General features: G+C 40.4%; 1 long non-coding RNA gene across 1 annotated transcript; it reads left to right on the forward strand.

Moving 5' to 3' along the window:
* The first annotated feature begins 407 nt into the window (after nucleotides 1-407).
* Nucleotides 408-20,855, forward strand: LOC122027339. The gene is made up of 4 exons (XR_006124369.1): nucleotides 408-419; nucleotides 9,835-9,839; nucleotides 18,688-18,833; nucleotides 20,798-20,855. It is a non-coding gene; the product is annotated as an uncharacterized LOC122027339 (long non-coding RNA).
* Nucleotides 20,856-23,493: the final 2,638 nt, after the last annotated feature.

Here is a 23,493-nt window from a genome sequence, read left to right on the forward strand (position 1 = left end):
AGGGAAGAAGGAGCACACTCAACCCTAGGAGAGAAATCCGTATCTCCTTGGATATATCCATGAAAACAGAAATGGGGTCGAGCTAATGACCTTAAACAAGCGCTTCTTGGGAGGCAACCCAAGGGTTTTTTCTTTTTAGATTCAATTTGAGTTTGCTTTTTCTTTAGTAGTATTTTTAATCCGTTGTTATTTTGTCTTTAGGTTGAACACAAATTCCATGAGCTGGCCATGACTTTTTTATGGGTATGGAGGCATTAGAGAAGTCAGAAAGGAGGAAGTGTCGTATTTTTGTTGTCCTGATAGAATCTGGTCGTGTACCATACACGACCGTGTAGCACTTACAGAGAGGGAAGAGCAATTGGTCATGTGACTCACACTACCCGTGTGAGTTCACCCGAGAAGAAGAAGGTCAAGGCCGTGTGACTTCTCATGACCGTGTAAAAATTCTAGAGGAGAAGAAGGAGTTGGTCGTATGTGCTACATGGGCGTGCGAGGCCAATAGAGAAGGAAAAGAATATGGTCGTGAGACAGACATAGCCGTGTGAACAGAGCCAAGAAGGAGCATGTGGGGCCCATGCCATTTGGCACGACCGTGTAGATCTGGCCGTGGGGAGGACAACTTAGGTCATGTAGATCTACACGGCCGTGTGGAGCACTTTTGCCTGGTCGTGTCTATATGACACGGCCATGCCAAGGGCGTGTCAGCCCCCCCCCCCCCCCCCCCCCCCAAATCTATTCTTCTCTCCAACTCTTCCTCTTCTTCGACTTTCCTTCTTAACTTCTCATATATAGATCGCTCAATCATTATTCTCCATAAACTAGATTCAGATCTAGATCTAAACAAAAATTCTCTTCTCGTACCCTCATGATCTACAACGTCTTCCCTAAGATCCTATTTTCCAAGACCCATTCTCTCAAGATCTCACTTCTCCAAATAAACAACACTTTTCCCCTTGGAACTCGACATCATGACCAACCTTTTGAAGAAACATCGAAAAGGAGGTGGTGGTTCAAGCCAAGAAAAGGATCCACCAAAGGAAAAGGGCAAGGAGAAAGTCATAAAGGGGAAAGGCAAATGGACGACATGCGACGAAGGTAACGAAAATGAATTCAATATTGTTTTTAGAAATGAAGATCTTAAAGCTAAATTTGATATTCTTATCACAAGGAAGGTTGTATGTACACGATACATGGACCCAACTATTTTAAACATTTTAAAAATTAGAGATGATGTAGATTGGATGATAAGTTCTCTAGATTGGGATGATATTATGTACACACATCTTCCTACATACCCTCGAATTATATTTGAATTCTTAAGCTCATTAGATGTCCACTATTCAAATGAAGATGATTATGTTGGAAAAATTACTTTTAGGTTAATGAATCAAGAAATTCAGTGGGCATTTAGTGACTTCAACAATTGTTTTGGTTTGTCTACTGGCGGCTCTCGTAGGTTTGACCCTAGATTTAATTGGAATAGTTTTTGGAATTTAATCACCGGATTGGATCAATCTTATAAGCCTTATAGAGCTAAAGCTTCTCATATGCAAAACTCCATCTTTAGATACTTTCACTGAGTTATGAGTAAAACTATTTTTTGTAGAGGGGAAAGCGATGGAGTCGTTAAGAAAGTGGAACTTTATGCTCTATGGGCTATGTTACATAAGGTTGACTTTGATTCTGCTTTCCATTTTTTTGTAGAACCTAGTGAGAGCTAGGAAATCATCCTCAGGATCGATTATTTTTGGTGGATTGATTATCCAAATAGCTATAAATTTGGGTTGTGATCTAGATGAGTTAGAAATTGTTCATGGAAATGACATGATCAATATTGATGCATGTCTCTCTATGAAAATGATTTTCCAGGATGAGAATGGTTTTGCTTTTCCTAAGAAGGATGTGTTTCCACTACCACTCCCTTATCCCGAGCGGACCTCTATTCGCAATCCTGTTAATTGGGTAATCACTGATTTAGATCCCGAGAATGTCCCTTCCTTGTCCAGAGACACCGAGCCCCACCTTGAGCCCTCGTCATCGGGACACTTGTAGTCGTCCAAACATCCAGAACCTACTAGGCACTCTTTTGCCTATGGTACGAGTAACTCCAGATTTGATTTTTCTGATTTTCACACCTCTCTAGACTCACTTCACGAGAAGTAAGAGGCCCAACGAGTGATGTTGGAGGGCGACTTCAGCTTGTCTGATGACCAGTATAGAGAAGTACAAGATTATTTTCAGTTCACAAGGAACTTTTAGGATCAGGTGGCTGAATTTTCTAGGATTATGATATGGATTAAGCTAGAATGAGAGAGTTCATAGAGGGCATGAATGTTATGCGTCAACAAGTTAACGCCCTCTACGAATATCAGAGGATCCTGAGCGAGACTCCTAGTTTTCCTAGTTTCCTTGTGGGTCGACTGCGTAGACCTCCATTTCCCCGACATCCATTTCCCCGCCATCCTCCACCACCTCCACCATATTTATTTTATCGAGACAATGAAGACTTTAAGTCTGGGGGTGTTTGCAACCTAAAAATTTATGCATTTTGTTTTGTTTTGCTTGCATTCAGTTTTGCTTATGTCTTGCATTTTTCTTTGATTTGCTTGCTATATTTGTTTTTTGACTACCACTTGACTATCTTTTGAAGCATTTTGGAATATTGAGAACATCATTCCTCGCTTTTGCTGACTTGTCTAAGAGCAAAATTGTTAGCACATTATATCTTGATTCATGATGTTGTTGGTATAATGCTAGTATATTTAGTGTACCTCTTTTTTCTATCTTAAGTAGCATGATATGAGCTAAGTATTGTAGGGAGACAACTTTGAGTTTTGGCTTAACCTTAAGGATCTTACTTTCACTTTACTTGAACTTGAATAGTTGATATCATTGAAATAATCATGATTCATCTTATTTGTTTAGTACTTAGTTTCTATGGTGATTTCTCAAACTATATTTTGGTTACTGGATGATGCTCGAATCATGTAAGCTCAATTGAAAAAACTGAAATATCCCAACATCTGTACTTATGTGCATTTGTGTTTAAGTGTTGCACCTTGAAATCACTTTTATATATATATATATATATATATATATCTATATTTGATGAATAAGGGATATAAAAAATAGTTGTCGTGAGTGGAAACTAGCAAGTTACACCTTGGAGACCGAGTTAGGTTACTGGGAAAATGACTATTATGCTTCTCTTGATATCGAGCATGCCTTTGAGACCTTGGGTGGATTGAGAAATATGAACCAAGTGTATGGCAGGTAAGTTCCTATCACCAGGAACATTAGGAACTCAATTGGATGATGACTTGACTAGGACAAAGATTGAAACTCGAAGAGTTTGGGTCACTTATTGCACTATGCACAAGAAACTTATGCTTAGGTCATACTTGAGTTGTTTCCACAATCATGCTCATCAACGAAACTTTTAGATAGGGTTAGGAAAGTGCACTAGGGATTATAATGGATTATAGAGCACATGAGTTTAGATTGCGGCATTTTACTTAAGGACAAACAAAAGTTTAAGTCTGGGGGTGTGATGTGCATAGATTATATACACTTATTTAGCATGTTTTGACGCATATTCACATATTTTATGCATGATTTGCCTATGCACTTTCATACTCTTTGTCTTACATTCAGCATAAATACTTTTCTTTGTTCGAAGATCTTCTCTTATGCAGTTTCTATCTACAGGAGTCGAATTTGGAGAAGAAATGATGTTCGTGATCGGTCTAGGCAACAAGCAAAGGAAGATGATACTGGCCATGTGAGCCACACGACCATGTTAAAGGAGTAGGGAGAAAAATGACCTTGGCCGTGTGGAGCAGGCAAGCCGTGTAGCTTCACAAGAGGAGGAGAATGACACGGCTATGTAGATCGACACGGTCGTGACACCTCAGCAAGCATGACCAGAATAGGGTCGTGTAGATCTACACGGCCCAAGCAACATCTCTACATAGCTGCCCAACATTTCTAGAGAAGAGGCAAGGCCAGGCCATGTGTGCCACACGGTCATGTAAGGGATCCAGAGGCCAAGATTGGTACAACTGTGTGAGCAAACCAGAGAAAGAACAGTACACAGCTGTGTGAAGGCCACACGACCGTGTGACCTTGGCCGAGAGCAAAATAGCCGGGGTCGTGTGTACCTCATGGTTGTGGCACGGGTCGTGTGGTGTCCGTGCCCTGCCGTATATAAAGAGCTTCTTCCTCTTTCAAGAGGGAGGAGGGCACTCCCTTTTGGGGAGATCAAGTTTGGGGCCAACCTTCACCTTCTACAGCCTTGATCCATCATTCCAAAGTCATTTCCATCTCTGATTCAACTCCAGAAGCTAGGGATTGGTTTCGAAGATCACTCCTCATCACTAGATAAGCATTTCTAATCTCCTCTTGATTGGGATTGAAATGTTTGTGAACTCTTTGTCTTCATATCTCTATCTTTATATTATGGAGTAGATTCATTATTCTAGGATTAAGGGAGTATTTATGGTGTGATTTGATGTAAGAATCTCATGGATATACGAAAATCCTATCTCAATGATGTTGTTATGTTTTGTGCCTATTTGATCTTGTGTGGATTGTTGTATTTGGATTTAATTACCATGCTCGATTGGATGTTTGTGATACTTGTGGATCATGTAAAGGGATCCCCTAGATCGTATGACCGAGGGGTTCTAGTGGTAGACTGCCCCGCTAACAAACATCTAGGGGATCACCTTGAAAGGTGAAGCTAGTGTCTACAAGGTGGAATAGTTGAGTGTATTTGTCTCCTATGCCTTTATGTGGATTGAATGGTGATGTGCTTCTATGTCATATAATCGAGGGGCGTTGGCAACAGGCTGCCCCGCTAACGGACTTCATAGGGATCATGACTATTAAATTACTAGAGTTATAGATAAAAGTTCCTTGTCGGTTGCCTTGTGCAGGAGAGAACCAACAACTTCCTGTAAATGCATGACAATTGAGGATAAGAATTGGTAGATCATCTTACATTGATAAATAACACAATGAAACTGAACTCCTAGAACTCTCATAAAACCCAAGTTCATACATTTGCTTTTCTATTTCTATTTCTAGTTGTTACTTAGTACATTCGCTTCCTTTGTCGATGGTTTAGCTAATTTGTTGTGAGACATCTCTAGCACTTATAACCAGTCCATGTGGTTCGATATCTTTTTATTATTGATGATGAAATCGTACACTTACGGTAGCGTAACAGTTATGCCAAATCCTTGACTATAGGCCTGGATTTTACGCCTTGGAACTGTCTTCCGTTATCTAAAACTAACTTGTGTGGTATTGCAAATCGGCAGAGGATGTTCTTCCATAAGAATTGAAAAATGGATCCCTTAGTAATCCTAGCCAGGGCTTCTACCTCCACCCATTTGAAAATGTAGTCCACCGCTACGAGTAAGAATCGTTTCTAACTGGGTGTCATCGAGAATATTCCCACAATATTCATGCCCCATTGGTCTAAGAGGCATGAGACTATTGAGGTTTTCAGCATGTCGGTTGGTCGATGGGTCAGGTTCTGATGCTTTTGGAAAGATAAATAAGTATTCACCCATTTTTGTGCATACCTTTGTAGGGTGGGCCAGAAATAGCCGGCTAGCAATACTTTTTGAGCCAGCATCCTTCCTCCTATATGATTGCCGCAACATCCCCGATGTACTTCTTGTAAAGCGTACTCTGCCTCCTCCGTTCCTAAGCATTTGAGCAGTGGTCTGGTGAATGCTCATTTGTATAGTTAATCCCTGATCAAGGTATACACATGAGCTATTTTCCTGATCAATCTGGCTTATTCTTGATCAACAGGCAGGACGCTCTGCTGAAGATAAATGATCATCGGGGCCCTCCAGTCGATCGGATCCTCAATATTGTTCTGCAGGTCTATCTGAAGTAGTCAAAGAGGTAGTCATTTTATTTAGTTCATCAGCCCTTTGGTTATCTACCTAGGGAATCTTAGTCACTGTGACTTCCTTGAAATCCTATTTCATCTTCTCATATGCTTCCCGGTATAACTGCAGCTTGTCACTGTTAACCTCGAAGTTGCCCGCTACTTGTTGAGCTACTAGTTGAGAATCTGAATAAACAACCACCCGAGCAACTCTGGCATGCCGAGTTACTTGTAGCCCTGCCAGTAGTGCTTCATATTCCGCCTTATTATTAGTGGCTCTGAAATTTAACTTGACGACCAGCTGTAGGATATCTTTTTGAGGGGATATCAGGAGGATCCTGACTCCGCTTCCTTGTTGGGTGGACGATCCATCTACATAGACCTTTCAGGTTTCTTCAGAATTAGTTTGATGGACCTTTGTTAGAAAATCTGAAAGGGCCTGTGCTTTAATTGTTATTCGGGACTGGTATTGTATGTCATACTCTCCCAACTCAATTGCCCATTTGATGAGGCGGCCCGCTATCTCCACGTTAGTAAGAGTCTTACCCATGGTGCTATTGGTCAAGATTGTGATGGGGTGTGCCAGGAAATAAGGTCTTAAGCGGCGAGCCATGAGTACCGATCCATAAGCCAATTTTTCCAGGGTCGTGTATTGGACTCGGTCCCTTTCAATAAGTGACTGAAAAAGTACACTGGCCGCTATACATCATCTTGCTCTTTTACCAACACCACCCCTACAGTCTCAGAGGTGGCTGATAGATAGATCCAGAGCGGCTCTCCCTGAATGGGCTAAAATAGTGAGGGCAAGTTCTCCAAGTTCTTTTTCAATTCTTCAAAGGCCTGTTGCATTCTTCATCCCATTGAAACTTGGCCGCTCTCCTGAGCACCTTGAAGAAGGGCAGTGCTCGATCTACAACCCGAGATATAAACCTGGACAGTGCAGTTATCCGGACCACCAACTTCTGAGCTTCCTTCAGATTTTAAGATGCTTTCATATCTCGAAGTGCTTGGGCCTTCTCCAGATTAGCTTCAATTCCTCACTTTGTAATGAGGTATCCCAGGAATTCCCCCCCCCCCCCCCCCCCCTCGAGCTCCAAATAGGCACTTCAATGGATTCAATTTTGGCCTATATTACTGTAGCGTGTCGCAAGTCTCCTCAATATCATATATCAAATTTATAGCCAGATTGGATTTGATGAGGATGTCATCCACATAAACCTCCACTTTCTATCCTATATGCTCTCGAAAAATCTTATCCATCATTCTCTGGTAGGTAGCTCCTGCATTTCTCAATCCAAAAGGCATGATGGTGTAACAGAATGTACCATATGCCGTGATGAAGCTGACCTTCTCCTGATCTTCCCATGTCATAGGAATTTGGTGGTATCCTTAGTAAGTATCGAGCATGCAAATCCTTTTGCAACCCAAGGTCGAGTCTACCATCTGATCAATCCTGGGTAATAGGTAGCAATCCTTGGGGCTGGCACTATTGAGGTATCGAAAGTTGATGCAGACTCTCCACTTATTGTTGGATTTAGTCACCATGACCATATTAGAGAGCTAGAACGGGAATTGTACTTCTTTAACATGACCTGCTTTCCTGAACTGGTCCACCTCAGTTCGGATGATCTTATTTTGCTCGGCCGAGAAGTTCCGCTTCATCTGCTTGATCGGTCGGGAATCAGGTAGAAGATATAGTTTGTGTTCATCCACCTCGGGCTTGACTCCGGGCAACTCTTCGAGGGACAAAGCGAAGACGTCCCTGTTGCGAGTCAAGCATTGGACCAGATCGGTGTTGACCATGATAGGTAGGTCGCTTGATATGCGGGTGAGGATTTCTGGTCATTCAGGATAGAGTTGAACCTCCTCCCAAGGGATAGGTGTTGGGTTTTTCGGGCCACGAAAACCGTGTTTTCGCGTCGCGGAAACCCCGAATCACCCTAGCCATTGGATCTCGTGCGAAGAAAGCTTTCCTAAAACACGAGTACGAGTTTTAAACTACGATCTACAGTAGATCTACAAAGGAAAAACATTTTACCTTCGAAGCGTGCTCTCACAAATCCCGCTCGTCCAATGGTACGCCGGATCTCAAAGTTGTCAACGTAGACAACTCTCTAGTGATATCCACACGAACAAGGTGTGTTCTCTAACACACAAGGATGGAGAAGAGAGCACCCAAGTGTGCTAGCACTTTCTAGGGCTCTCGGGTAGGATTTAAAAAGGGGAGAATGGAGAGAAAGAAAAGGGATCTCACATAATCCACTAGGTACCCTCCTTTGTGACCTTCACTTCACCCTTTTTCATGGAACACAACTCACACATCTTCACCCTCCATGAAACCCCAAGGCAACAGTAGTAAGGAGGAGGAGGAAGCTAAGGAAGAAGATGAAGCATTAACACACATCAATTACCACAAAACAAAACCTCCTTTTGCATTAGTGTGGCCGGCCACACCATTGTAACCTCCCCATTTAATGTGGCCGGCCACATTAAATGGAATGGGAGGTGTAACCTCCATGAGGTGGCACACCTCATGAGGTGGAGATGATGTGGCTGCCATGTAGGATGAGTCATCCTCCATGAAGTGGCAATTCATCAAGTCAAACTTGATGTTTCAACTTCCCATTTTGGTCAAGTCAAAATTGACCAAATCTCTTACATGTTGAGTTAAATTCATTCTTTGATCCAAGCCAATTTCAATCTAATGGATCTCAATTCATTAATATAAATTGACTTAATGAATCAAATATAAATTAGACTCATTCAACAATTGAATCTAATTGAGTCTAACTCAATAAGTCTAATTTAAATCAATCCGAATCCAATTGGTTCATCATATGAACCTAATCTCCATCCACTTGTTCTTTGTGTGTGACCCAATAGGTTCTTGTAACGTTGGCAATGTTTCTAAACTCCTTTAAAAACATAAGCAATGAGCGGCATCTAGCAATACATCATTGCTACCCAAGTTACAAGAAATGTTGAGATCCAACATCACCTTGTGACTATTAATTGTGACTCCTCACAATATATGACAAGTGTCCTTCTATCCTAGACATCTAGATTGATCAATATGAGGCATAGACCGTGTCATCCTCTGATCAATCTAAATCCTGAACTCCAAGTAGACTCACTAAATCAAATGAGCTCAATATCCTATATTGACTCATTTGGGCATGGTCATGCACTTCGTGGTCTCACTCTATCAAGAATACCGATGTCTCTCCCATCATATAGGAGGGATAGATCCCATCTACATCACTCACATCCCTCCGCATAATTTGTTACATACCCAGTAATCGCCTTTATAGTCCACCCAGTTACGGGTGACATTTGACGAAACCAAAGTACATAACTCCTTATGTAGGGAACCATGGTGACTTCAGGTCTAAGGACTAGTAGTCATACTAATAGCCACATGAGAAAGTATATGACACTCATATAACGATCCATGATACTTTCTCATGGCGGGTCATTCAGTATAAATTCTCTAATGTATACCCATGTGTCAACTTGATATCTCTATATCCATGACTTGTGAGATCAAGTCATCGAGTTGACCTACATGCTAGTCTTATTGCATTAACATTGTCACTGAATATTAATACTCGACTAGGAATGATTAAGAGTAGTGTTCCCTATATCATCTCACTATCGGTTCAACTAACCTATTGATATAGGTGAGAACCATCTACTCAAGGACATTATTATACTTAGTTTATTTGGCACCAATACAAGTAAGTATAATAACCAAAATCCAAATGCCTTTATTTATATAGAATATGATACAATAAGTCCAAAATACAATCATCAAATGATTGGCTCTAGGGCTCTAGCTAACAATCTCCACTAGCACTAGTGCCAATCAGTGTAGGCTCTAAGCCCAAATGACCTAGTGTGACCATCATGCTTCTTCTGTGTCAAAGCCTTGGTCAAGGGATCTGCGATGTTAGCCTCTGTAGGTACTCTGCAAATCTTCACATCTCCTCTCTCGATGATCTCTCGAATGAGATGGAAGCGCTGTAGTATGTGTTTGGTCCGCTGGTGTGAGCGAGGTTCCTTCGCCTGTGCTATAGCTCCATTGTTGTCACAATAGAGCTCAATGGGGCCAGCAATGCTAGGAACCACCCCAAGTTCAGTGATGAACTTCCGGATCCAAACTACTACCTTTGCTGCCTCTGATGCAGCAATGTACTCGGCTTCTGTTGTAGAATCAGCGACTGTATCCTGCTTCGAACTCTTCCAGCTGACAACACCACCATTAATGCAAAATACGAACCCCGACTACGATCTATAGTCATCCTGGTCGGTCTGGAAGCTAGCATCACTGTAACCCTTTACAGCTAGCTCATCATTGCCTCCATATATCAAGAAATATTCTTTAGTCCTTCTTAAGTACTTAAGAATATTCTTGATCGCTATCCAGTGACTTTCACCTGGATCTGACTGGTATCTGCTCGTCATGCTCAAAGCATACGAGACATCAGGTCGAGTACATAGCATGGCGTACATGATCGATCCTATGGCTGAGGCATAAGGGATCTGATCCATGCGGTCTCTCTCCTCTCTAGAAGAGGGACCTTGAGTCTTCGAAAGACGCACGCCATGTGACATCGGCAGAAATCCCTTCTTGGAGTTCTGCATGGCAAACCGAAGGAGTACCTTGTCAATGTATGTACTCTGACTTAGGCCAAGCAATCTCTTAGATCTATCTCTATAGATCTGTATCCCTAGAATGCGGGATGCCTCACCTAAGTCCTTCATTGAGAAGCAACTCCCTAGCCAAGTCTTGACAGACTGAAGTATAGGGATGTCCTTCCCAATGAGTAGTATGGCATCCACATACAATATGAGAAAGACAATGTTGGGTTTTTTGGGCCGCGAAAACCTCTTTTCGCGTCGCGGAAACCCCGAATCGCACAAGCCACGGATCTCGTGCAAGGTAAAACCGAACGAAAATATGAGTACGAGTTTGAAAAACTTTAATCTACAGTAGATCTACATAAGGATAAACCATTTATACCTTTGATGTGATGCCCTTCGCGTTCCCGCTCGTCCAAATGATGCCGGATCTCAAGACCGTCAAGCGCCAGTCCTCTAGAAGTATCCACACGGACACACTAGATGGAAATGACCAAAAACCAAGGTGTGCTAGCACCTATGTGGTTCGGCCAAGGGAGGAGAGGGAGAGGGAGAGCTTGAGAGGGAGAAGGAGGAAGATGCACACCAGTGAATGAAAAATGAATTTCTTCACACAAAACAAAGTGGCCGGCCACATTTCAAAATTCACATTAATTGCATTAATTGCAATTAATATGAAACCATAAAATCACATTAATTGCATTAATTGCAATTAATATGAAACCATTAAGAGAGTGGCTTTGTCACTTCCATGAGGTGGCACCCATGATGATGTGGAACATCATTATTGGTCCACCTAATGCCAACTCACCAATGAGGTGGCAAAAGGTCAAGTCAAAATTGACCTTTGGTCTTCCTTCTCAAGTCAAGTCAAACTTGACTCAATCTCTACCATGGTGGATCTAATCCAACCATTTGATTCGAGCCAACTTAATATAATGAATCTAATTCATTAAATTAAATTGATTCAATGAGTCAAAATCTAAATTAGACTCATTTAACACATGAATCAACTTGAGTTGAACTCAAGTTAGCCCAATTAGGATTACTCTTAATCCAATTTCATTCATCAAATGAATCTAATCCTCTTGGTTCATCATATGAACCTAATCTCCACCTAATTGTCCTAAGTGTGTGACCCTATAGGTTCTTGTAACGTTGGCAATGCCCTAAACCCATTTAGGAGCATAAGTAATGAGCGGTATCTAGCAACACATCATTACTACCCAAGTTACAAGAATGTCGAGATCCGACATCACCTTGTGACTACCAATTGTGACTACTCACAAAATAATGACAAGTGTCCTTCTATTCTAGATATCTAGATTGATCCATATGAGGCATAGACCGTGTCATCCTCTAATCAATCTAAATATTGAACTCCAAGTAGACTCACTCGATCAAATGAGCTCAACATCTAATGTTGACTCATTTGGGCATGGCCATGCACTTAGTGGTCTCACTCTATCAAGAATACCGATGTCACTCCCGTCATATGGGAGGGATAGATTCCATCTACATCACTCACATCCCTCTACATAATTCATTATATACCCAGTAATCGCCTTTATAGTCCACCCAGTTACGGGTGACGTTTGACGAAACTAAAGTACATAACTCCTTATGTAGGGATCCATGGTGACTTCAGGTCTAAGGACTAATAGTCATACTAATAGCCACATGAGAAAGTATATGACACTCATATAACGATCCATGATACTTTCTCATGGCGGGTCATTCAGTATACATTCTCTAATGCATACCCATGTGTCAGCTTGATATCTCTATATCCATGACTTGTGAGATCAAGTCATTGAGCTGACCTACATGCTAGTCTTATTATATTAACATTGTCCCTGAATGCTAATACTCGACTAGGAATGATTTAGAGTAGTGTTCCCTATATCATCTCACTATCGATTCAACTAATCGATTGATATAGGTATGAACCTTCTACTCAAGGACGCTATTATACTTATTCTATTTGGCACTAATATAAATAAGTAAAATAACCAAACAAATGCCTTTATTAATATACAAGAATATGATATACATGAGTCCATACAATCATCAAATGATTGGCTCTAGGGCTCTAACTAACAATCTCCCACTAGCACTAGTGCCAATCAGTATAGGCTCTAAGGCCTAAAGACCTAGTGTAACCATCATGCTTCCTCTGTACCAAAGCCTTGGTTAAGGGATCTGCGATGTTAGCCTCTGTAGGTACTCTGCAAATCCTCACATCTCCTCTATCGATAATCTCTCGAATGAGATGGAAGCGCCGTAGTATGTGCTTGGTCCGCTGGTGTGAGCGAGGTTCCTTCGCCTGTGCTATAGCTCCATTGTTGTCACAATAGAGCTCAACTGGGTCAGCGATGCTAGGAACCACCCCAAGTTCGATGATGAACTTGCGGATCCAGCGCCTCCTTTGCTGCCTCGATACTGACAATATACTATTGTAGAATCAGCTCGTATCCTGCTTGAACTCTTCAAGTCGACACCACCATTAATGCAAAATACGAACCACGATTGCGATCGGTAATCATCCCGATCGGTCTAAGGCATCACCGTAACCCTTTACGGTTAGCTCATCATTACCTCCATATATCAAGAAATATTCTTTAGTCCTTCGTAAGTACTTAAGAATATTCTTGACCGCTATCCAATGACATTTGGATCGACTGGTATCTGCTCGTCAAGCTCAAAGCATACGAGACATCGGGTCGAGCACAGCATGGTGTACATGATCGATCCTATGGGTGAGGCATAAGGGATCTGATCCATGGGGTCTCTCCTCTCTAGAAGAGGGACCTTGAGTCTTGAAAGACTCACGCCATGTGACATCCAGAAATCCTTAGAGTTCGCATGGCAAACCGAAGGAGTACCTTGTCAATATATGTACTCGACTTAGGCCAAGCAATCTCTTAGATCTATCTCTATAGATCTGTATCCTAGAATGCGGGATGCCTAACCTAAGTCCTTCATTGAGAAGCAGGTCTTGACAGACTGAAGCATAGGGATGTCCTTCCCAATGGGTAGTATGTCATCCACATATAATATGAGGAAGACAACTATGTCCCCTACAACCTTCTTGTAGACACAAGGCTCATCTTCGTTCTTGATGAAACCAAACTGTTTGATCGCATCATCGAATCGAAGATTCCAGCTCCGAGAAGCTTGCTTTAGTCCATAAATGGACCTTGCATACTCTACTAGTATGTTGTGGATCTACAAAACCCTCAGGTTGTGTCATGTACACATCCTCGAGTAGGTTTTCAGAAACGCGGTTTTGACATCCATCCGCCATATCTCATAGTCATGGTAGGCGCAATAGCAAGCATGATCCGAATGGACATAAACATCGCCCTTTGGAGAAAAGGTTTCATCATAGTCAATACCATGAATCGCTTGAAACCTTTAGCTACCAGCGACCCTTATAGATAAGTCCATCCATGTCGGTCTTTCTCTTAAAGACCCACTTGCACCCAATGGGTTTTACCCTTGGTGGATCAACCAAAGTCCATACTTGGTTGGTGTACATGGATTCTATCTCGGATCTCATGGCTTCCATTTCTCGGAATCTTGTCTCATCACAGCTTCCTGATAGGTGGTAGGCTCATCCTCTATGAGCATAACTTCATAATGGTCAGACAAGAGAAATGAATATCTCTCAGGCTGACGACGTGCCCTATCAGACCTGCGAAGAGGTATGTCTACTTGAACCGGTTGTTGTTCCTCAACTCCTTGTGGAACAACATCATCCACAACACTTTGTGGTTCCAGTTCAATTTCCATCGAGGCATCAGTGCTATTGTTCGTATCTTGAACTTCTTCAAGATCGAACGTGCTCCCACTAGTCTTTCTAGAAACAAATTCCCTTTCTAGAAAGACCCCAGTCTTTGCCACAACTACCTTGTGCTGACTAGGAATGTAGAAGTAATATCCCTTAGTTTCCTTGGGATATCCGATGAAATAGCACTTGTCGGATTTGGGTCCTAACTTGTCTGAGACTTGACGTCGAACGTAAGCCTCACAACCCCAAATCCTCATGAAAGACACCTGGGCATCTCTCCCAGTCCATATCCTATATGGTGTCTTTATCACGGCCTTTGATGGAACTCGGTTGAGTATGAAAGCTGCCGTGTCTAGAGCATATCCCCATAGATATGTCGGAAGATCTGTGTGACTCATCATAGATCGTACCATATCTAATAGGGTACGATTCCTCCTTTGGGATACACCATTCCACTGTGGTGTTCCAGGAGGAGTGAGTTGGGATAGCACTACAACAAAATCGCTCATAGACATCAGTGGAACAACATCGGTTTTAGGCTAAAATCGAAGTCTTTGAGTATTTTACACCGGTTTTTCTAAAAACCGGTGTCTATGAGCGCAGATTTTAGCTCATAGACATCGGTTTTTTAGGCGATGTCTATGAGTGCCCTTTTTTTTGGTTAATAGACACCAATTTTAACATCGGTTTTTAAAATCCGATGTTAATAAACCCCTTCTTAAATAATTTAATTTTTTCACCGGCCAAAATTTACAAGACTTCACAAAATTCCCTCCAAACCTAAACCAATATCATGCCCCTTCTCTCAACATAAACCTAAACCTAAACCTCAGCCTCATCTCCCTCTTCCCCTTCCGCCGTCTCGCCCTCGGAGATCTCGCCGTCGCCGTCCCCTTCGTCTGCAAGTCCTGGTACCGCGCCTCCCTCGACCCTAGCTGCTAGCGCCGCCTCAACTTCCGCTCCCTCGATTTCTCACCGTCGTCGTCCCCTTTGAACAGTGGGTTCATTTCCTCATCACATCTCCCTGCCCGATTCCGCGGACCCTTCTCTTCTTTCCATTTTTCCCGAGTCGACAGAGCCACTCGTCGCGCCATTTCGCTGCCTAGCTGAGCTTCGCAGGCGGCGCCACAGCTGACGGGGCACAATGCGAGGACGAGTGGAGGCGAGACGAAGAAGAAAGAGGCAAGTGTATCTACCTGTGATAACTCGAAATCCATGAGGTATAGTGGGGTGGAAAACCTATAGAAAGTGAGGATTTGGTATGGATTTCGACTGGTTTTCTTCTGGTAAAGGCTTTGATTGTTCTTCCTGGAGATGTTTTGATTTACTTCTTTTGTAGATGCTTTCGATATGTTTTCCTCTTCTATGGATGTGTTTGATTGGTTTTTCTTTGTATACGATTCGGGTTCGATTCTTCTCGGTGGGATGTGTTCTTGTTGGAGGTTTCGGTTGAAGGTTACTGCTTGGTTTGCGTATGTTACCCAAAATTGTTTGACAGTGATTTTTGATGTGTTCACAGTAGGTTTTCCTAGAGATTTTGGCTGGTGTTCGATGATTTGAGGTTGAGTTGTGTTGTGTTTTCCATGATGAACAAGTTGTAGAGAGTTGCACGTTACCTGTTTGTTAGAATGGGTCACAGAGAGGTCAGAAGTGATTCGAGCTTTCCTTGAAGTTTTGGTTCCTAATTGGAGGGTTTCGGAATGATTTAGAGTCGAATTTGTGTCTTCGTGAGAAGTTGATTTGAAATCTTTGGGTAATTTCCACTCAATGAATTTTCCCCTGCAGCATCGTTTACGGATTTCTTTTGATTTGGTTTCTGGTTTAGCTCACTTAGAATGTGATAGCAGATCAGGAAAATTAATGATGCATTGTCAGGACTGGTGGGTGGAAGACCTTTCTGTGCTAAAAATTGATCTTTATCAACGAGTTATTGCTGCAATGAGGAGAGCTGGTGACTACGTATATTCTTGATGTTTATTTGTTCCCATTCTATAACCTCTGCTGGTTCTTAGGCAGTATTTTGTTACTTTCTCCTATAAACATGATGTCTTGAGTTTGTGAGTCAGTGATTATATGCAGCCTTAGCATTTCTTTATCTATGATCATATTTTTTTCTCAGGTTTGTTGATAAGTCTGTGCATATGTTTGATCAACGTAACCTAACTTCTGGTGGTGTTGGTGCACCAGTACACAAACTTGATGGTCACAAGGTTGCTGTTCTCTATGTTCAGGCATGCTATATTACTATATTATTAGCATTGGAATACTTCTATTAAGTGTTGCTATAACTTACTGTCCTTTTAACTTTATTCCAGTGGTTTCTTGACAAAGCATCAATTTTTAGAAGAGCTGCTGAGGATGGCTTCCTCAATATATGGGATTATGAAGGTATTTGTTTATCTATAATGAAGGTTATGGAAAGTCATTTTCCCATATATTTTTTTGAAGCGAGTCTTTAAAGACAATAGAGGACCACACTCGTCTTCTGTCCATGTGATGATGCCATTCATGCCCAACACTAAAGGCATTTTTTTTGGTGAAATAAGCATCACTGCAATCTTCCATCGCCTTGAGCAAGATTGAAGAAATCTCTGGTAGGATCTTCTTTGTGTTGTGTTTTCGTAATCGGTAATTAGGGTTTCGAGAGGACGGAGGGCGCGAAAGGTGTGGTTTTGGTTCATCCGGGGCAGTTTTGTGGTTGTTCGAATTGCTCTTTGTGTTGGGATCCGGGCTTTTGAGGTGTTTGATTGTTAATCTTCTTTCTTGGTTTCATATTTTCCTTTTTCCCTGAGATAGATAGTAAGTCTGCGTTATAAACTTATGTTTTGTATTGTTCGATCTCTCAGCTTTTCTAAGTTTCATCAGTGCTTTAGTCTTTTGTTTTCTTGTCTCATACCCTTCGCAGATTGTCAAGGTTGCAAAGTTTTCTATGGTAAATTAAGCCAAAAGTTGAATTCTTGGATAGGTCCCTAACACTGGATTCATCATGCGTTTTGAGTGTCTGTTTGTGTGTGATATTCCATCTTTTATTTTGTCTGTTTATGAGGAATTTCACAACAGTTCAATGGAGTTCGAATTGATTTGCTTGCTGTCAGTTGGGATACCACTCATCAGTGGTTCTTTAACACTCCTTCCTTTTCTGTATATGCTAGGTATCTCTCAAAAGTAGATGGTACAGAGTCTTCTTCAAGCTGCGTGAATGATTAGAAATGAATGAAGAGGAGAGGTTCCTTCTCTGTCCTTATGAGGAACACAATGAACTGCTTGTGTTCTGGTGAACAAATGCAAGTCAACGAAATGACCCAATCAACTGAGTTCTTGTCCACAAAGGATGTCTCGGTAGACCAATATACTCAACAAAATAGTGAGATTGAACAAAGGGTTGACATTGGAAACATTGAAGAAGCGGAGTCATCTCTTCGTGAAGGTCTCTGCTTGAATTATGAGGTTGGTGTCAGTCTTTTTAGGCACCAGTTTATGGTGGCGATGAGCCCTTCATAAAGTTCTGATGCACATGCATGTCTATATACTTTCAATTCTAGAATTAGGATTGTCTTTATGATATTAAGAAACAATACATGCAATTCTCTGTTACTTTGTGAGCTTATTTTGCCATGCTGCTGTGCATGAGGGTATACATAGTCAAGCTCAAGACATGGACAGTGATGCTTAGATCATTCCTCTATGAGTTCAAGATTACTTTTTTTTAACACCGATCAGAAATAAATCTACATATTTCCCAGAAAATAGAGAGGTTTCATCTTTCTAAGTGATATGAACTTGTTATCTCTGATAGTTTTTGTGATCATAACATAGACCAAGGAAGAAATCTTCAAGAAATGAGTTTTTTTTTTATTTAATGGATCAGGCAAATAATTGTTTTGATATCTAAAATTGTTTTCTTCTTGTCCAATTGATTTACATAGATTTTTTCTTCTTTTAATAATTGATAGAAGATTGATTTTTCAAACCTTTGATAATGTGATATTCCATAATGAAACTCATAAAAGAGGAGCACAGAGATTATAGTCTTCATTTCCATGTGTTATTTATGTTTCCTAGTATTGTTATGTTCTTTGGAAATCTCCTTGTAAGAGTTTGCAAAAGTGTTCTGTTTGTCCATCCCTGAAGCCTTGTCCCTTTGAAGCCTAATGTCTAGCAATGGGTTCATCAAGGCCTCATATAATGTCATTGTGCATAAGAGAGATGCAAGTTCTTCTACAGTGTATTTCGATACCTTGCTCAGATACACTAGTTTTGAATAGCATATATAAATTTATGAAGAAATAGTGAAGCAAAATTTGTATAAGCTAAATAGCCTTACCGCGACATCTACATGTGTCAGGATGGGGAACTAATGAGAAGACACTGATCAACATTTTAGCGCATAGAAATGCCACCCAAAGAAAGCAGATTCAGTTGGCTTACGAGGAATTGTACAACGAGAGTCTCACCAAAAAGCTCGAATCAGAACTGAAAGGAAACTTTGAGGTGGTTATTTTTCTCAACCTTTATTGTCCAATGAATGTTTTTATCTGTAGGGGCAACATCATTTGCAGAAGCTAATATTAATTATTTGAAAAATTTATAAATGTGAAGAGATCGACATGAACTTAGATATGACTTGAACCAATACTATGAATGTAAGTACATAATTAATGGTAGATTGATAGGACTTGTGGCTTGTTATGCGTGATATGCTTATGTACACTATCACATTGTAGCGGTGTATCTGATTATGTTTGATTCTTCAGAAAGCTGTATACCGCTGGAAACATCCACACTTCCAATCAAAACTTGACACTCTTAATTTGATAGCATGTAAACGTTTACAAAAAGCATTAGATGTTTTGTTTCACAAGAGTGAAAACTAGTTGCTTCTACTTAATATGTACATGGTTTATGCATATGGCTTAGGTGAAAAGGAGAAAAGAACCCACACAAATTGGGACGAATTTAGCTCTGACATAGCATGTACAGTAGCTTAGGGATGACCTTAAGCAATTCACACAACATAAAACACATGAATTAAACAACCCATATTAATTGACCTACATCCCATTAAAGAAAATTTATATGTTGACTTAAGCAATCCTTATGCAACCATTAATGAGTGTAGCATTCTCTCATTTCATAAGCTTATATGGTTGCTTTATTTGCCTAAAATAAGTTACAAACCGGATGCTATGCTTTTGTTACAAACCAGATACTAGTTGGAGACTAAATGATTGCCTAAGAAGAAAGGAATTAGAGATTAGGAGCTGTAGTGAGTAGAGTGGCTGGATAAGCTATCTTAAATGGTAACCTTAGGATTAAAGTATTGATTACATTTTTTTAACATGCTCAACTTCCTCTAAATATCTAACACATTGATACTCGAATTTAACCTAACCTATTAAGATAAATGGGTAATCAAACTTAAAGGGTACCCATTACCATATTTAGCTATACCAATGAATTTCAAGTTCAACTAGAAGTAAGAGTGAGTGTCAATATGCCTGTGGGTACCTCAAGAATAGGGAACTCTTTGTTTTTATGATTTAACCCCTTTTCATTATTTTACTCACCTCTTTTATTTTTACCTATATTCATGTTTTTCATTAATCAGATAGAGACCCCTAACTACATTATTTAGGCTACAAGCTCGACCTCTACCACATGGCTATAGGGAGGAAATGATCATGTTGATCCCTAATCTTATCCCTAGCCGATCATTAAACATTAAATGTGTGGGAATTTACTAGAATCTACTCCTACATGAAGCAAATGAATAAAAACTACAAGTAAAGTTTACCTACCCTGTTATGACTTCAGAAGAATATGCTGAATTTTCCATGTATGCTGGCCTTTAATATAGAGGGCTACAAGAGGATTATATCTTAGGTCAAGACACTCCAAATCCATCATAAACCAAAGGGAAAATAGTTTCTACTTACTAGAGGATTGAATGGACCCAAAAGGAAGCTCTAACTTGCTGTTTTGGGTGCTGAACTAAGGAGGCAGCTGCCTTCTTGCCGCATTCCTTGCTGTTGTGGTTGGTAGCAGAAATCACAGAAAATAGGGGGCTTAGTGCAGGATATTCAGGATACCAAGATGGCATCAGAGGTAGTACAATAAATAGTATATCTCTTCATCAGAGGTAGCTTTGTTCTTCTATGCTTCACTAGATTTGTTGTGTAGTCATATTTCTTTGTTCAACCATTATCATGCCTAGTAAGTTGTTGTATGATGCTGTCGGTTCTTATCAATCTGTACACTTGAATTAGAAGGAGCAAATTATCTATGTTATATTCTAAGCAACATATACTAAGTGTCATATATGAAAGTTTTAGATTCTATGTTATATTCGTTATCTTGCACAGCAGCCTTTAAAAACTCAGTATTCTATTTTATTTGATACATGTACACATTTGTTTTAGTTATTTGACATATGGTGGATTTATGTGTTTTTACAGTTTACAAATCTCAAGTACTCCAGAGTTGAAATTGATGAAGTGCGGTTCGAGTGGGCTGAATGCATGCTAGATTACATTTGAAGTGCGGTTCTACCTTGATGTGTTAAAAGAATGTTCTACCTTGATTTTGATATTTATTAGCTAGCTTTTGATGTAAAAAGAATGTTTGGGTATTTTATGGATATTGTTGTAAGAAGATTATTTATATAATTTGTGAATATTTGTGTATTTTATTGATATTATTGAATGAAGAATATTTGTACAATTTGTGAATATTTGTGTATTTTTTTTTGTTATTGTCGGTTTTAAAATCAAATCTGTGCTGTTAGAAAAAATACATATTACATCGGTTTTCCACCGATGTAAAACCGGTGTTATAAAGTAATATTACATCGGTCATTTACCGCTGCCAAAACTGGATATTACATCGGTTTTACACCGTGTATGAAACGGTGTCGTTAAGTGATACTACACCGGTTAATAACCGATTCGAAAACCGGTGTCGTTAAGTGATACTACACCGGTTTTAACCCGATGTCTAAAATGGCAGACTTTTAACATCGGCTTCAAAGACATCGGTCGAAAATCAAATAGACACCGGTGGAAAACCGATGTCTATGAGCGATTTTGTTGTAGTGTAGAATCTCACACTCAGCTAAATAGTCACGAAACTCATGGCTTAAGTATTCTCCACCTCGATCGGATCGAAGTATTTTAATACTCTTGCCAAGCTGGTTCTGTACTTCATTCTTGAATTCTTTGAACTTTTCAAAGGATTCAGATTTATGTGTCATCAGGTACACATAACCGTATCTACTGAAGTCATCAGTAAATGTGATGAAGTATCTATAACCGCCTCTAGCAGCGACATTGAAAGGGCCACATACATCACTATGTATGAGTCCTAACAAATCAGTCGCTCTCTCGCCGTGCCCACTAAAGGGAGTCTTGGTCATCTTGCCTCGTAGGCATGACTCGCATATCTCATATGATTCAAAATCAAATGAGTCCAGCAAACCATCCTTATGGAGCTGGGATAAGCGCTTGTCATTTATATGACCTAAGCGACAGTGCCAGAGGTAAGTTTGGTTCAAGTCATTCGACTTGATCCTCTTGGTATTTATGTTATAGACAGGGCTCTCTAGGTCTAGAATGTAGAGTCCGTTTATCAGAGGTGCACTACAATAGAACATATCGTTTAAAAAGACGGAACAACATTTGTTTTTTATTATAAACGAGTATCCTCTCTTGTCCAAACAAGAAACTGATATTATGTTCTTTGTCAAGGCAGGCACATAACAACAATCGTCTAATTCTAGTACTAGCCCAGAGGGCAGAGATAGATGATAAGTTCCTACAACAATAGCAGCAACTCGTGCTCCATTGCCTACTCGTAGGTCTATCTCACCCTTCGTCAATGCTCTGCTATTCCTCAACGCTTGTACATTAGTACAAATGTGCGAAGCACATCCGGTATCTAATACCCACGATGAAGAAATAGAGAGGTTGACTTCTATAACATTTATACCTGAAGTAGAAATCTTATTTCTCTTCTTCTTAAGATCTTCCAGGTATTCTTTGGAGTTCCTCTTCCAGTGCCTTGCTTGTCCTTGATATAGGTGACAAAGATGTTCAACCATATCGTAAGCGCTCATAAACTCATGTTGCTTCTGAAGCTCGAAGTTCATGGTTGCGAGCATAAGACAAGACACATCTAATGCGTCATCTTGATGCTTCTTGTAAGCATCTCGATGCTTTCGCGTGGCGATGGCGGGAGGGCCTCGGAATGAATGGCTGCTCGAGCGTCTGATTTTACGTTCTTGGGTGAGAACTATTCTCGATTCTGTCATTTGCTCTGTTGAGCTTGCCCTTCTTAGGACGGATCGCGAGAGAGAAATTCGTGTTGGCGTCATGGTTATCTACAACAGAAAATTTGCGAAATAAATATCATATTCTTAAAATCATTTAATTAGGCCTTTTAATTAAATGATGCTCCCCGAATTCTATAATTTTGTGGGACAAGATCCACATCATACTAACCCTTGAGTTAGCTTTGGCTAATATGCCCAAGGCTTAGTATGATCGGTAGGTAACGATTACCAATTACATCTCTATGCAACTCTTGTTTATAGAATCAATATCCGCATTTATATTAAAACTCGAGTTAGCTTTGGCAATACGCCCGAGTGTGATATTGACCTATCTTTCCAACTATTGGAAGAATGCCTATAGTTGGCTCGATTCAACCGAGTAACTATGAATACTCAATCTAATTGAGTTTGTATTCACCCATGCGTTGATAGACGGGACCAAGATTGTCCCTCCGTACCCTACCAAGATAATATGTATTGCTCTGCTTTGGCAGATTCAACAATACATGTGATCGAGGTAGTGATAGGTATCACGACACGGTTAGGCATTTTAGAGTTGGTTCGATCTAGATCTAATCTAATCGAGAAGAATGCATCTTGTGCACGACTTAGATCTAATCTAATCGCAAGGGTGCATCATGTGCACGACTTAGATCTAATCTAATCGTTAAGGCACTAATTAATTAATTAATTATTAAACATGCATCAAATACATAATAATTAATTAATTAATCTATTTGTGATTTAGTCATGGCCCTACTACGATCTTCTCAAGCCAATGAGAAGATCGGATGGTCAACCTAAGGTTCACCTTGTGTTGCTCGT

This window comes from Zingiber officinale, chromosome 10A, assembly GCF_018446385.1.
Source record: "Zingiber officinale cultivar Zhangliang chromosome 10A, Zo_v1.1, whole genome shotgun sequence".
NCBI lineage: Eukaryota > Viridiplantae > Streptophyta > Magnoliopsida > Zingiberales > Zingiberaceae > Zingiber > Zingiber officinale.